At 35.9% G+C, this 17,356-nt stretch overlaps 1 protein-coding gene across 2 annotated transcripts in view; it reads right to left on the bottom strand.

The window, feature by feature from the left end:
• VEGFC (vascular endothelial growth factor C) overlaps nt 1-17,356 on the bottom strand; it is a 158,483-nt gene that overhangs the window by 100,761 nt on the left and 40,366 nt on the right. The window lies entirely within an intron of this gene.

Raw genomic sequence — 17,356 nt, 5'->3', positions numbered from 1 at the left:
CTTCAAGATTCAGCTAAAATCTTGCTTCCTGTAGGATTTTGCCAGCCCCACCTTCAGCTGGTAGTGCCTCTTACCTCTGAGATTACCTTCCATGTATTCTGTATACATCTTCTATACATCTAATTATTTGCATTTTATCTTCTCCATTAGAATTCAGGCTTCTTGAGGGCAGAAAATGTTTTTGCCTTTCTGTGTATCCTTACTTTGTACCCTCTATTCACCACAGTGTCTGGCAATATTAATCATTTAACAAATATTTATAGACTGAGTGACTTGCTTTGATTTACAGATTACTATAGTCTCTGATGAAGTCTCTAAGTTAAAAGGGAAATAGAAAGGTATATGATGAGTGTGAATAGGGTAAAGCATTTTATCAGAAAGAAGGCTTGTAACAGAAAAGGCATAAAGACTGTTATCAGAGATGTATAACCAGAGAATGAGGTAGGACAATTATATGTTAAGAGTGAGGGATAACTGATAGTAGCTCATATTTAGAGTCCTTTAAAATTTGCAAAGGTCTCATTCTCTTTTCTGTCTCTATCTCTCTGTCTCTGTGTGTCTCTCTGCTATTTGACCTTCATTTCAAAGAGGACTAATGACATTATGGGGTGATGTCTTGACTTGCATTGAATTGAAGTGAGGCAAAGTTGCACAAAGTTGTCAGCCTCACACTTTTCTTTCAGAGTCACTGAAGTTCAATGGCAAGACAAAAGTCAAGATGACTAGTGATGACTCGGGATGCAGTGGATGCTTTTGGTGTCATCAATGTCTGAGCAAGCTCTAAGTACCCTATAGGGCCTGCTTCAGCCACCTTCATGGCCACTGGAAAAAATTGTTCTCATCCACCCATTCTACTGGGGAGGTCTTCTCATGCTTGGGGTAGGCATTCCCCTAATTCACCGATGGGTTTGAGGCTTGTTGGTTACCCTCAACCACCTATTTGGAAAGTTTTGTTAGAGTGTGGCTGCTGCTCATGTTACAGCTTCTTGAAGCCACAGATGAGTGTAGGATGAAAGGCAGACACCAAAGGTGGATGAGCAGTCCTGAAAAATGCTTTGCAAGCTCTCATGCCAGAGGTGCTACTCCTCCTTGAACACCCCGTTCATGTGTCTCTTTGTCACTCTGTGTATGTGTGTATATTTATGCATACATATATGTGTATATGTATGTGCATATCTTTATATCTATTTATATGTGCATATAGAGATATCTTTATACAGGATTTCTGTGATCTTCAAATGAGTATGTATTCACACATGTACTTTTCTGATTATGTATCTATCTACCTATCTCTATATCTATCCATAATCAAAAGAGTATATGTAGTCATCAAATGAGTATGTATATAGACACATATATACTCTTTTGCTTTTGATACACAGAGAGATAATAGATATCTATATCTACCTACATAAAATCAAGAGTATATGTGTGTATATACATACTCACTTGATGCTTATAGAAACCCTGTGATATAAGTGCTATTATTACCTTATTTTATGGAAGAGAGAACTAAGACTGAAATATTGACATTTTAGATGACTTGCCCAGGAACATACAGACAGTAAGTATCTGAGGAAGGAATTGAACTCACATCTTCCTAACTCCAACCCAGTGTTCTTAAGGCCACCTAACTGCCTTAAGTGATAATTAATCATTCTTTAATGATTTCCAAACAATGTTCAGAAATACAGAGGAAGGCCCCTCAAATGCTAAGTAGACTCTCTGCAGAATTCATAAGAAGACATGAAGAATGGTTGCATAGGGTCAGAGATAGTGGATGGGTTGAGATCTCTACCAGTGGAGGTAGTACTCACATTAATGAGATAACATATCCATTAAAAGTATTAAGAATTTTCTAGAGGAATTGAAGTTTTCCAACATAGGAACATGATGACTTGTGAAATAGTGGCCCCCTCTTCACAGTTTTCAAGCAGAGGCTTTGGTCATCTTTCAATGATACAGTGGAAGGTAACTGGTATAGCCTTTCACCAAGAAATGTCATAAAGAAATATTTGCATTTGATTAGGTATCTATTAGGTATTTCAACCCTCCTAAATCATCACCTTTCTGAAATCCTCAAATGACCACAGATTTTAATGCTTTCCCCCCATATTTGTAGTTAGAGAGGTTAAATGGCAATTAGCTTACAAAATAACCTTCCCAATTTTTGAGGACTTGGCTTCTTTTTTCTATTGAGCAGTATATGAGCAATAATGTAAAAATGTATGTATGTAGAGAGATACAGATATATCTATATCTATAAAGATACATATTATTTCATTTTCATGTGGTTATATCTTCTACTTAAATATTGCTATTCTCATGCATACTTAAGCTTTGGAAAGTTGAACAAGTTTGAAATATTTACTCAAGTGACTGACCACACTATAATGTCTGAATAGAAGAGCTTTGATTTCTTTTGTAGTAGATGTTGTGGGTTTCTAGTGTGCATATAAAAACCAAGAAGGGCAAGAAATGGATAAGAATATTAAAATATGCTATATTATACATGGAATATAAAACCTCTGAGAATACTAAGTAACCACAAAAATTATCAAAGGTCACCATGCACCTTTGGTAAGTTCAAATGAACTTACCAAATAAAGGCAGATGCCAGATATTGATAAAGTCTTGCTTGCTGAATATATTAACCAGATTCAGGAATTTACTTGTTGCTTGAGTGCCTAGATAGTGTAGTGATATACACTTTATACATATGTAGATTGGAAGATAGATAACACTACATGACTACGCATATTGAACAAGTAGCATAATTTAGTTTCATCCAAGCTTTTACAAAATGCAAATATATGATTGAGTTTTTATCATGTAACTTCATGCATAAAATTTAACAGCATGGTCATTGAAGCACTAAAAATGAAAAGATAATAGGGAAATGAGATGAACTTAATAATTAACCAAGATTAATATAAATCATGGTCATGATCTGATTTTTTTTTCTGTTAGTGATTTGTATTTACTAATCACCTGTTTTGAATTTGTTATTCAACAATGATAGTATAAGCCCTCCATCTGATAACTATTATAGAAAGAGGAATTTTTAAAAAAAAATTAAAAATCCAATGTTTAACAGTGAGAGACTTAGTTACTCTGATCAAAACAGTGATCCAAGACAATCCAAAGGACCCACGATTAAAAATGCTATCTACCTCCAGACAGAGAACTGATGAACTCAATGCAGAGTGAGGTAAATATATGTTTTTACTTTATTTTTTTATTTTGTGTCTTCTTTTGCAAAATGGCTAATATCTTTCATGTTGGTTCTCTGCTACAACCCACCTAGATGTATATTTATGAATAATACCTTATGACACATTTTATGACCAAAGCTCTATTTCCATTAAAGTAGCCAAACAAATAATTTTTTTTTTTTTGGCAACTGGGGCAACAGCTAGTAAGTGTCAAGTGTTTGGTCTGAACTCAGGTCCTCCTGACTTCAGGGCCGGTATCCTATCCACTGCACCACCTAGATGCCCCCAAACATAAATAACTTTAAGAGAAAATAATTTTTGAGAACAATTTAAAACAAGTAGTGCCATTTGCAAATATCACTGGAAACAAAATGCAGTGAGGTGATCTTTGGACTTGAGAAAGGTGTACCAGAAGTTACTACTTCCTTTGTATCACTTTCCAGTGCCAGCTGTGCTGCCCCCATGCTAAAAAGAAAAGTTAATCAGCAGAATAAATATGACTCCTTTATATACTTGAAGACTTGAGCCTTTTCAGGCTTAATAACCCTGATTTTTTTTTCAACCCAAGTTCAGAACTTTACATATATCGCTATTAAATTTCATCCTATTAGTTAGAGATAACCATTCCAGTCCCTTTAGCTTTTCTTCATACATCTTATTGCCAATCATCATGATAGCTGTCCTATTTTGCTGAATTAAACTATTGGCTTGAAATAGCTAACACACCTCCAAAAAGTTACTAATCTATTCCCAGGTAGTAACTTCACACTCAAAGAATTTGGCTGAATATGCTCCCAAAACATATTAGACACTTCATGAAACATAATGCGTGTCCTGGGACAACAGGAGAATAACACTTTTTTTTTTAAGCACAGTAGTAGAAGCAGATGAAGAAAATTAAGTACAGATATATTCCCACGTTCTGTTCCAAGGTCTAGCTATTTTTTTTTTGCAAATGCGATAAAAGCATAAGATAACTTGGTCCAAATAACATCACTCTATACCGTGTGTGTTCTCAAATTATTTAGAGATCAGAAATAATAAAATTTACAGTTGTATGAGAAGTGGGATTGTATAAGCCAACTTTCTTATTCTACTGATGAAGAAACTGAGGCCCATGGGTTATAAGCAACTCATAGAAGGCTACACAGCTCTTTATTAGTAGCTCAAGGCCTAGAACCCGTTATAGACTGCCAGTCTATCACATCTCTCAAACCAGGAGGGATGAGTTTATTTCGTCTGCATCTATATGTTCAGGCCTAGGTTAGACACTCAGATCAATACAGTACTGGCCTTGAGAAGAATGGATGTAATTAACACTATTTAGGTTAGCTGGCAACAGCGTGATACAGCAGAAAGAGCACTGACTCTGGAGTCAGAGGACCTCAGTTCAAATTCTGCCTGTAAAGTGTGCAAAGTGTAAAAGTAATTTAATCTTCCTGGGCTTTGATTTTCTCACCTGAAAAAAAAAGAGGGAGTGAATTAGATGACCTCACAAATCCCTTAAAGTTCAGTGGCTGAGAATTCTGCTCTGTGCCCTCACTGGCTGTGTTTCTTCCGCCTAATTCCATTCCAATAGGCTATTTTGAGGCTTTCTGCACAATGACTATGTGCTCAATTAAACCTCTATCTGTTGTCAATCCAACCCTGCCTAGATAAACACTTTCAATTGTGGACCATTTGGACTTCAGCCAATGGTGTTAGGGTCCTTTCCCAAGTGATTATTTCACCCTACTCTGATAAGGGATAATGTAGTATCCTGGAAAGGGCCCTGGATTTGAAGTCAGAAGACCTGTATTAGAGACTTTAGACTTGGTATTGTCCCAGGTCTGATTACTACTAGGAATGTGTGTGCGTAAATAATTTAAGCATCCTGAATCTGTTTCATCATCTGTAAAATGGGCATAATTATACTTGCCCTATAGACCATAAATGGTTGCAAGAAAAGTCCTTTGAAAAAAAAAATGTAGCACCACATAAATGTGAGTTATCTTCTGATTTGCTATCTACTTTCTCATTGCCTCTCTCTTGAATAATAAGTCCTCTGGCTATACAATTATACCATGTTCCTTTGGGTATGTCTCAATTTTTCTAGCTCTGTTTATTCTTTCCAGGATTATGTTCCTTCTTTTATACCACACTGTATATACAACAAAATTCTGTAACCTGAATAATACTTGAAAATCATAGGAAATTTTCTTGTTTAAGGGATTTATTGTAACTATCCTTGTAAAAGGAAGAATTTTGTTCTAACTTCCTTTGTAAACATAGATTTTCATATATAGGGCGTATTTAAAATGAGATATTAATGTATAATGTTAAATGGATTTACTGCATCTCTAAGTAGCAGGAAAGAGAGAAGTTTTTCTAGGACATAGTATTTCTGTTTTTAGATTCAGGAGCATACCAATTTCTCCAAAAACCAACTATGACTTTTAAAAGAGAAGATTAATAGGAAGAACAAAGAGATTAGTAAAATTAATTAATTAATTAGTAAACAAACAAGCATGCAAAAGTATATGAAGACCTAAAATAAAAACTTTTATAGAACTTCAATGAGTGGAAAAGGCATTTTTGTCAATATTTATTCCTCATTTTACATAGAAAATTAAATAAAGATTTCCACTGGCAAAATCATTGGTCTATAGAGTACCTTTGAAGCTAAAATTCGATTTGGGTAAAGTATAACTCTGGCAATTTTTAAACATATGAAATTACAAGTAGTAGGAGAAACTGACAAACGTTAAAACAACCTTTTGTTTTTTTCATAATCTTATACTTAAAATTAGACTAGGTTCCAAAGTAATGAGGCAATTCCCTGACGTCTTTTCAATGGGATAAAAAAAATCTACATAGAATATGAGGTCATCTATATGAAGCCCAAGAAGAGCACCAGGTAAAGTTTTCAGAATTTAACTTCTTGTTATTCCTTTTATATTGGAGAGAGAGACAGACAGACAGACAGACAGAGACAGAGAGAGAGACTAAGAAAAACACTTAGTTGAAAGCCAAGGGATTTGAGTTCTATCTGGTACCAACTTGTTAAGTGATTATAGGTGAATCATTTCACTTCCCTGGATCTCAGTTTCCTCTTTTGTAAAATGATGAGGTATGACTAGATGATATTTTAGGTCTCTTCTATTCCTAACATTCTTTTTTTTTTTAATAAAAAAGCATTTGATTGAATTAATTTGATTGATTATCCCCAGGGGAGCAAGAAATAGAGAATTCAGGTCCCAAAAAGCATTTATCAATGCCTTTTCTCATCTGTACTCACTATATCATTTTTCATCAGTGCTTCAAAGATGTATGATTTCATGAGTGTGGAAAGGAACTCCATCTGCTGATATGGACTACAAATACCTCCCTATCATCATGACTGCTGGGACTGAAAGAATTCACAACTTGGTGACCAGCCTGTTTGGCGAGAAGGCTTTCTGTGGTTATCTTGAACAAGAAACATGGGTGATCACTTATTACATATTCTAATCCTTTCCGGTTTGTTAAGACCTTGTTTAAGAGCCAGTATAACGTAGTGGATTGAGAGTCAACCTCTGGTAATTAAGTTGGGGATCAAGTCCTCTATTTTACAAATACTGGTTAAGCTTCCCTGGCTGAGTTCCTTAACCTCTCTATGCCCTAGGCTGACACTACATATTGCAGAACAGGTGTGTATCTGCATTGCTAGAAGGAGTGTCCTCCTTAGGAGTTCCATATAACAATAAAATCCATATAACAAGGCTTGTCATAAGTAAGTCTACAGCTTGAGTTCCTCTGGAATTATCTTTTTTAAAAAGAATTTTATATCTTTTGTTGATGCCATTTTCTTTTTTTCATATATTACTGTCACACCTCACTAACTCAAACCATCTCTCTCCACAAACCAAATCTGCCTTGTAACAAAAATAAGTACAGTCAAGTAAAACAAAACAATATATTGGCCATCTGACCTTCTCTCCATGCTACCATGGGTCACAAGAGTATGATTTTAATCAGAGAACACTACTTATAGCACTATTGAAGCCAGCTTGAACCTGTTCTACGGAATAAAAGGACAAACCTAGTTCTTTTCTCACATAGTCTATGACTGTTTTGTTCCAAAGAACAGGATTTTGCAAAGTCCTATTTATCCCCAGTCATACTCCATTCATTAATAATCTCCTTATGATTCCAAAATAAAAGAAACATTTTCACAGACTGGACGACAACCACATTGAGGCATATCCAAACTGAATTAATCTGAGTTAGACTAGTCTAAACTTATCCTTACTGAAAACATCAGCAACAGTTGTTTTGCACATGGTTAAAGAACTCAAATGAAGTCCACATAAAAAAGTTTGGCAAGCTGAAAGCCCAATCTCATGGGCAAGTGGCCGGGATATTATGAACTTGAAATGACTTGTTCCCTGGAGTCTAAAAATTTTGGCAAAATGTTCTAGTCTTCATCGCGCAAAAGCAAGTGATAAGCACACACTAATAAAATATTATTAAGAAATAGATACATTTTAAAATATTATCTATCTACAAAGAACTTGCCTACAATATTTTTAAGAATATCAATCTATTGTATTTGTACTAATATGTACAAGTTGCCTATTAACATAAATCAGGAGTTCATGCACCATTTCCCCCCCAAGAAAGAATGAATGACATAGAAGAGAGAAATTTAGCTGAAGGTCATAAGCAAGTAAAATACATATATATATATATATATATATATATATATGTGTGTGTGTGTGATATATATATATACATATATATATATATACATATATATATATATATATATACACACACACATATACACACACATATATATATACATATACATGTATATGTATATGTATATGTATATGTATATATATATATATATTAAATTAGAAACATATAATTTCAAATCCACTTACATTTAAATTCATATGTCACAGAACACAAAATTTAAACCAACAAATCTAATGAATAATTATAATCAAGAAGCATTTATTAACCTCTTAATAGATGTCAAGGCACTGTGTTAGGTGCTTGAGATATAAAGGGGTAGAGGGCTAAGGAATAAGCATTTAAGTACTTGCTATGTGACAGACGTGTGCAAAGTACTTAAAAATGTTACCTCATTTCACATCAACTCTGGGAGGTAGATGCTATCATGATTTTGATTTTATAGCTGAGGAAACTGAGGGAGGATCATTAGACTGTGAGTTTCTTGAGGTCAGGGACTGTTTTTTGCCTTTCTTTGTGTCCCTAGAGCTTAGCACAGTGCCCAGTATGCAGTAGGGGTTTTCGGTTGTTGTTCAGTTTTTCTCAGCCATGTCCGACTCATCATTCTCTCTATCATCTCTCTCTTCAATGACAGACTCACATCTTCTACTAAATTCCCACTCTGATGCCTCACCGTGACATGGAAATGACCATCTTGAGCCTTTAATAACCAAGCACACCTGCAGAAGAAAAGTCTGGGCAGGTCTCACCAAGCTAGGAGGGCTAGAAGGGCCTAATAAAAAACTATGCATCTGAAGACCAAATTAAATTTGCAATATTTCACCGTTAGTTGGCAACAGGGTAATAATTTTTTCAGACATACTGAATATTAAAGAAAGCCTCCTGAGTCATAGGCAGGTTGTGAGCTGTACTGGTAGAGCAAGTAACCTTATAAAGTGTGTGTGTGTGTGTGTGTGTGTGTGTGTGTGTGTGTGTATGTATGTATATGTATATGTATATGTATGTATATATATGTATATGTATATATGTATATGTATGTATATATATGTATATGTATATGTATATGTATATATGTATATGTATATGTATGTATGTATATACTTGAATTAGATATATTATCAATAAGTGACATTTCTATAGAACATTTTAAAGTTTTCAGAGCACCTTAAATACATTACCTCATGTAAGCCTCACAACAGCCTTATGAAATGATTACTACAAATACTATTATTATTTCCCCATTTTCTAGATATGAGAGTGAAGTTAATAAAGGTTAAATGACTTGCCTAAGATTGAATAGCCGGTATCAAAAACAGAAATTGAATGTAAATTGTCCTGACTGCAAGTCTGGCACGCTAACCATTGTACTATGTTGCCCTCTCACATATGTAAGCACAAGCATAATAAACATATTTTGTATAGGCATATGTGTGACTATGCCACATGTTTATGTGTACACATAAGTAACAACATATATATTGATAGGTATATTGTATATGTGCACATATTCACATATGATTATATATGAATCACACATATCTGTGTGTGTGATCCCCATAGGGATCATTTGTGTATGTATGCACATACACATATATGCATGGGCGTGGCAACATATATGCAAGTCATGTATATATGTTGTTTGTCCTTCATTTCATAGAGGACCAATGACATCACAGTCTGACGTCTTGACTCATGGATGAATTGGATTTAAGTGAGGCAGAGTTGCAGAAAGTCATCAGCCTCACTCATTCTTCCAGAGTCATCAAAGTCTAGTATCAAGACAAACTAGTGATGGCCCAGGATGCAGTAGATGACCTTGGCATCTTTGATGTCTGACCAAGCTTTAAGTGCTCTGCAGCACCTGCTTCAGCTACCTTTGTAGCTATTGGAACAAATATTCTTATCTGCCCATTCCACCAGAGGAAGTCTTCACATGCTTGGGGTAGACATCCTTCTAACACACTGAAGGTTATCCTCATATACATATATAGGAAGGATTTGTGCATGTATGTGTAGATACACACTTGTAGAGGTTATCAGTATACATATATACATACATATATTTATTGAGTGTGTGTGTATCTCTGTGTGTGTGTGTGTGTGTGTGTGTGTGTGTGTGTGTGTGTGTGTGTGTGTGTGTCTGGGTGCAGGCAGCATACATGCATACTAGAGTAGATTTGAGATGTAAATGTGTAGGCAAAAAGACACTTTCAAATACTGCCTGGTTCTGCATCCCAGCTATTGATATTCCGTCCAGCTCTTAATTCTCAACCAGTCTTCTTGACTCCAATTTGAGCACTTGAGCACTCTCCACTACTTTATATTCCATATACACACTCACATATTACATGTGTCCATATGAAAGCTATTTTATGTAGCACTGATAGCTGGAAGGGACCTTAGATGTCCTCTAGTGTAATCCGTCAGGGTTCAGAGACTTCAATGATTTGCCCAAAGCCAAATGGGTGGTAAGTGGCACAGAAGGATGTGACCCCAGCTCCTCTTATTTCTGATCCAAAATTCTTCCCATGACACCAAGAGTTTGTTCCATTTTGTACTGTTCTTTACTATTCACCTTTGTCAATGTTCTCAGAAGATATTGGAAATACAAAATTACCTCCAGCATATGTTGTTTTTAGTGGGGTTTTTTGTAGGTACAGGACAAAATAATATAGAAGGGAATCTGAGATATATGATATTTGGGGAATATATAAAGATATAAAAAGTGATAGGAAGAACTTCAGGAAGCAATGAGATGAGAAAATGACAAAAGTCATGACAATCCTAGAACAGAGACTGGATTAAATACAAGGGTGGAAAACCTGGGGCCTCTAGGCCACACGTGGCCTTCCAGGTCCTTGGGTGTGGACTTTTAACTGAGTCCAAGTTTTACAGAACAAATCCTTTTATTAAGGAGATTTGTTCTGTGAAGTCAAAGGGCCTCACTTGAGGACCTAGAGGGCTCCATATGACCTCAAGGTCACAGGTTCCCCACTCCTACATTAGAAGATATCTGATAGAAGCAAATACAAACATATTTAAAGCTAGAAAGGACATTAGAGGTTATCTAATCCCCGCTTTTTACAGAAGAGATGAAAAGGTTAAGTGACTTACCCAAGGTCAGAGAGGTACTAACTAGAAGAGGCAGCATTTGAACCCTGATTCTCAGACTCAAAAGCCAGCATTTCTTTCCATTATACCAGACTGACTCTGCTTCTTGAGGTTAAGAAAAGCAGAAACAGGAGGAACGAAAAGAGGGAATGCTTTTGAAGTTGCTACCCTGCTCATGCCTACTTTGTGAAATAGAAGCAAAAAGACAAAGAAATTTGCCTAAAGGTAAAGATAGAATGTTACAGAAAGATGATAGCTAGAAAGAATTGATAGCTGGAGATGATAAAGATGGATGATAGAGATAGAGATGATAGATTAGATAGATAGATAGATAGATAGATAGATAGATAGATAAATGATAAATAGAACAATAGCTAGATATAGCTAGAGATAATACAGATGATAGATATAGATAGATTAGAGGTGATGAATAGACGATGATGATGTGATGATGTAGATAGATAGATTTAAAAAAAAAAAGTTCAATTTACACCAGACCAGCTTTGTATTGACTGATCTCAGAGATGATGACCCAGAATTCTGGCCCACCCTACTGTTTCATGGCTTCAAGAGAACACAGTTCTGATAGAGTGGGATTGGGGGGTGAGAGGGAGACTCAGCTGTCACTATTCTTGGTAGCATATTGGTGTGATTATCATCATTCCAGGTGCAGACATAGAACTCCAAAAGGGTTGTTTACAGTGCTTAAACTCACAAGGTTTTAAGGACAGTTATAAAATTACTCACAAATGACAGCTCATATATTGAGAGTAACTTCTACTATTTCTGGGATCACAGATGCAATGCTTATAACTCTGTGTATTTACTTTGTTTTTAACTGTGAAATTTTAATCATTGGGCTTCTAATGATTCATCAAATGATATTGTGTGATCCAACATATTGAGAATGCAGGCAAGCAAATGGGAAGTAAATGGAAATAGTTTATAATTGGTCAGCTGATTTCTGAAAGTCAAATTAACTTGAATTTACTTTTGTTCCCTTACTTTTGAAGTAATATATAGAAGAATATAAATATAACATATTTATAATAATAATACAAAGAAGTCACAGGGCTAGGAATAAGGAGCCCTGGGTTCTCCCCCAGCTCTGACCCTAATTAGCTGTGTGAATTTGGACAAATCACTTAACCTCTCTTTGTTTGTACTTCCTTAGCCAAATCACTTTACCCCCAACCCCAGCCCCTGCCTCCTCTATCCTCCCTGGCTTTTCTCATCTGTGACATAGAAGAGTGAGATTCAATGACCTCTTAAGTCCCTTCCATTTCAAAATCCAAAGAAACCCATCTAGTAGCGTCACATCTACCAGTAAGTGACTGCCCTTTCAGGGTTACCTGCATCCTGGAAGTCTCTAGTCATTTAGTTAATCACTATCAATATGACACCAGAATGGACTTGGGGATTTGGAAGCATTGCCTGCAATGGCAGAGGACATAGTTTAGTAGTTCCTTTAGTAGTTCCTGTAATGTCTGGAAGACCCTTGCCCTTTTACAGTCGTTTCAGAAGGATGTTTCCTTGGCAAAATTGAGCTCAGGAAAGAATCTCATCTTTCTGACCCTCAATAAACTGCCCATAAGGCAGTCCCAGAACCCTTTGCCTAGTTCACTTTGAACCATGAAGAAACTCTGCTGTAGTGAAAAGAACAACAGATTTAGTCATTAGAGTTGGGAATGAATCCTGGCTTTTCTACTTGCTGCCTCTGAGTCCATAGACAAAGCATTTTCGTATACAGATAGGGGAGGTTCCAAAATGCTGGAATACAGAAGTGTCAAACATGCTGCCCACTTTGTACTTGTTGTTGAACCAGGTTAAAATGTAATTGGCAAATATTTAACAAAAATAAAAAATAAAATAGAACATAGGTAATGTTATTATGTGGTTTTCAAAGTCAATATTCTAAGCTTTCAAGGATTCTTATGTACCCTTCTGTTTCTATTTGAGTTTCACACCTCTGCAGCAAAATCAAGGGCAGAAAGCTTTTCTTTTCTTTGACAGATTATCAGGGTCTATATTCACCTAATCCCTTCTACTCTACAGGTCTGGCTCTAGCTGTTCCATGTGAACTGGATGGGCTTTGATTCATTGGTTTGCCACTAGACCTGGGTGAAGTTCTGTATCCTGGAAGTCCAAGAGGCTGGTTGAAGCAGTGCATACTAGTCTTGAAAAACCCAGGGAAGACTCTCAAATCCACTCAGCCACTAGAATCAATATAAGTCCCAATTCCAAGTCTCCCACCCCAACCACCCAATCAAGTATTCCATTTTTAATCCTTCTGTCTGAAGAGGACTGCAGGCCCCAGCCCCTTCTTTGCTCCTATATTCTATAAATATTCTCACTTCATGGAAATTCTAAACAAAGCTCTAATCTGTCCCCCTGACACTTCCAGGTAGCTAGATTCTCTGAGACTAATATACCTTTAGCAATTATTCTCCTTATGCCAAGAAAATGAATATCGACATGTCCCTGACTAGCAACAGGCTTTGAGATGAAACACTGTACATGAGCCCAGAGAAGTTGTGGAATCATGACTGAGCACAGCTACCTACCTGTCTGAACCTCTGACTAGTATGTCCACTGATCATTCCTCTTGTCCTTTCAGAAGTAATTTCAGAAAAATAGATACCCTTAGAATACACAAGCCTGATCAACATCATCTTTGCTGGTTCCTGGACTCCCATGAGATGGCAGAAGTAGAGTCTGTCATAAAGCCTAAAGACTACAGGGCTAGCTTTACATATTGATGATCATTGTCATAAAAAAAAAAAGTAACTACAACTTATATAAGTTCTCTTTTGGAATTTAGGCTCACAAAGACTTACTCTATCCAGTTTAGTATAACAGGAAGAAATATTTACAAGCCTTTGACTTAGACAAAGATTTTTGGTTCCAGGATTCTCCTTGCCAACCCAACAATGCACATTCCCATAGCTGTAGAGTTATTCATAACACAACTAAAAAAATGTCCAACAACATGAAAAGGAGAAATTTCTATGGCCTTAAAAATTCTCATTAAGGGGATGATTTGAATATCAGTATGATTATCCAAAAGAAAATCTGACTTAATTTCCTTTCTACTAATTTGCCTAAAATGAGGTTGGGAAAGTTAATCAAGTTATGTTTTCCACTGGCCAGTTATTGACTTTAGCACCTCTTGTTGATACTTAGAATTAATAGAATTTTTAAAAGAAGACCCTTCAAAAGAACAATACAAAATGTTTCTGGCTTTGTCCTTATGGAAAGGATTTTAGATACTGGTCACTAGGGGAAAAAATCTTTTCTAGTCAGTTATATCAAACCCTTTTTTTGTTTCAGTTAACATCCTGTCTAATCTTGGGAAGAAATTTCTCAAAACATGAATATGATTATTCCTAAGTAAGCAACACAGAATTGGGCCTTAGGGTCAGACTTCTAGACATATAATAACAATAGTAGCATGTAACAATAATAATAACAGCAACTAGAACAACAAGCTAGGATTTATATAGCACTTTAAGGTTTGCAAAGCACTCTGTGTGTGCTATTTAATTTGATCTTTAAAACAGCACTGGTTTAGGTGCTATTATTATAGCCATTTTACATATGAGGAAACTGAGGCTGAGGCAAAGCTTGACCAGGGTCACACAAGGTCAGTGTCTTAGATGGGATTTGAAATCAGGTTTTTCTACCCCTAATTTCATCACTTTTATCCATCGTGTTACCTACCTGCCTCTAATATAATAATCTAATAGATTTTTCACTTATGACTACAAATAATTTTTTTAAATGTAGAGTCTTAGTAAACATGATTTATGATTGAAGGTGTTTCCACTGTGCTAAACAGACCCTTGTAATTGTTTTCCAAATATTTGGTCACAGAGCACAGCTGGCTTAGGCACCCCCATTACTTCAAGGGATATGGTACCTTGGAAAGGTCCTTTAACCTCTCTCTCTGGGCCTCCATTTCATCCTGGGTGCTGGAAAATATGGTCACTAAGATCCCTTGCAATTTTAAAGCTATCATCCTTCTAATATGATGCAATGAGCTCTGTGATCCTACTTACCATTGGTGAGGCTTCTGCACTGGAGGAATACTTCCGACTTCTAGTGTCCTGGATCTAGTTTCTTGCTTTGAGATGATATTTGTAAAGAACTTATTACAGTGAATGGCATATAATAGGTGCTATATATATAGTTATTTCCTTTTTCCTTCTACATTGCACTGGGAACTATAAGCAAATTTTAGGCCACAGGAAGCTAACAGGATGGAGTCTTGCTAATGTGAAGAATAGTAGAGATTTGGTAATAAATGCCCCATGTGTAAGAATAGCAAGCCCACAAGCTGTCACTTTGTTCAAATACACCTACTATTTTATCATCTGATAGTAATGATTTTATTTCAAAGAAATTCATCTTATAACTACTATGTAGTACTCAGAGGCAGAATTGTAGGGTAACCATAATTTTCTGTGCTCCCAATCTCCTCATCCTGACCTTCCATACCAAGAAAACTGATGTACTTCTGGGCCATTTCTGTTATCTCTTCCAAACTTTAACCTGACTTCCCCTTCAAAATCAATTCCCTTCTTTCAGATCCTTCTTTCATGCTTCAGTTGAAATTACTGATGATGTTTTAAGTGTTGGGGTAAGGGTATACATTTAAATAATGAGCACTGAACAGGAGGATTTCTTTGGTGTTTTGATCTTCATGGGATTTCTCAAATCACTGTACATAACAATTTCTTATTTCTCCTATGCATGTGTTGTCCTGTAGCCATCATTTGGGGAATTCCCTTTAAACAGTGGTATTTCTAGAACAATGACCCATGATTTACAATCAGTGGCATTAAAATATTTTTGGTTATGCTGTTTGTTCTTCAGAAAGATTATAAATTAGAGATAAAAGCCACAATAGGTCTTAATCCATCTGTAAGCAAAAGGAAACTTGAATGGGATCAGATTAATTTATAGGTTGAATTGTAGATATAAATATATAGGGTCTTATTTAAAGAAATTTACTGTGTAATGTATTAAAGTGATGGAGCATTGCAGAAAAGATAACCATAGGTTATCAGGAATAACATATTCAGGAAGGAAGAAGGAAGATGTTAATATATAAATTAATCCATTTGTTAGGGAGGAGAGAAAAGGGGACAAAATACAAATGATTCTCATGAAAGCAGGAAACAAAATAGATTGACAGAGACTAATAGTCCATTTGGAAACATTGCTAGCTAGCATGCAACTTTTATGTTGCAATAAAAAAAAACAGTGTTAGCCTGGTAAAATAATGGTAGGGTGAGGGAACTATTCCCATTGCTATACCAAACCCCTTTCTCCTTTCATCCTTGCCTCACCTTTCCTCCCTGACTTGGACCCCATGATTTGCAGCTTGCCTGAAAAAGCACCCAATATAACCAATCATCCATTTCCAACATGGAGTAGAATCTGCTTAATCACAAACCTTAGTGTATCAAGGGCAGTTGGGTGGTCATAGCAGAAGGCTGGCAATCAGCCTTTTATTGTAAAGAGACTCCCCACATTTGGAACTTTAAGATAACCTGAAAATATCAGAGAACCATAAAGTACAAAATACTTCAAAGTTGGAAGGGACCTCTGCAACCATCTAATCCAACCCATACCCCCCCCAAAATCATCATCATGACACAGCAAAAAGGTGGTCATTCAACTTTGGCAGAACATCACTACTATATCTGAAAGGCAGTGCAATCCACTTTTCAATAGTTCTAAATGTTAGGAAGTTTTTTCCCCACCTTAGAACAAGCCTATATGACTGACTAAATCAATAAGATCAGCCTTAGGCACAAGGATAAATACTCCTTTTAATTTTTGTAGGGGCTTTGCCATTGACCAAGTAGAAACTAGGTTAAGAGACTTTAGGCAAGTCATTTAACCTCTCTGGGTTTCATTTCCCTCATTTGTAAAACAACACATGAGAACCAGATGATTTCTATGGTTCTTTCTAGCTCTAAAAACATTTGATGAAAGTAGCCAAAATAAGTAGGAAAGCAGAAAATTGGGGAAAAATTATAGACAGACAGATAAAGATCTCATATCTCAAAAAGACCTTTGTCAATCTATAAGCATAAGAGTCAAATCCCCTGATATATGGTCAAAGAATATGAATAGGCAGCTTTCTGATGAAGAAATCAAAACAATTTATAGTCAAATGAAAGCATACACTTTTCTGTAATTTGCTAAGGTCAATACATTGTTGAGACACAACAGCTTTCTTCATTTTAAAGAAAAACTGGTTTGGGACAATTGAACAAATTGGGGGATGGTATATCACATTA

Source organism: Phascolarctos cinereus, unplaced genomic scaffold, assembly GCF_003287225.1.
Source record: "Phascolarctos cinereus isolate Bilbo 61053 unplaced genomic scaffold, phaCin_HiC Scaffold_9;HRSCAF=440, whole genome shotgun sequence".
Lineage (NCBI taxonomy): Eukaryota > Metazoa > Chordata > Mammalia > Diprotodontia > Phascolarctidae > Phascolarctos > Phascolarctos cinereus.
Note: the sequence above shows the minus strand (reverse complement) of the source record. Positions and strands in the feature narration are given on the sequence as shown.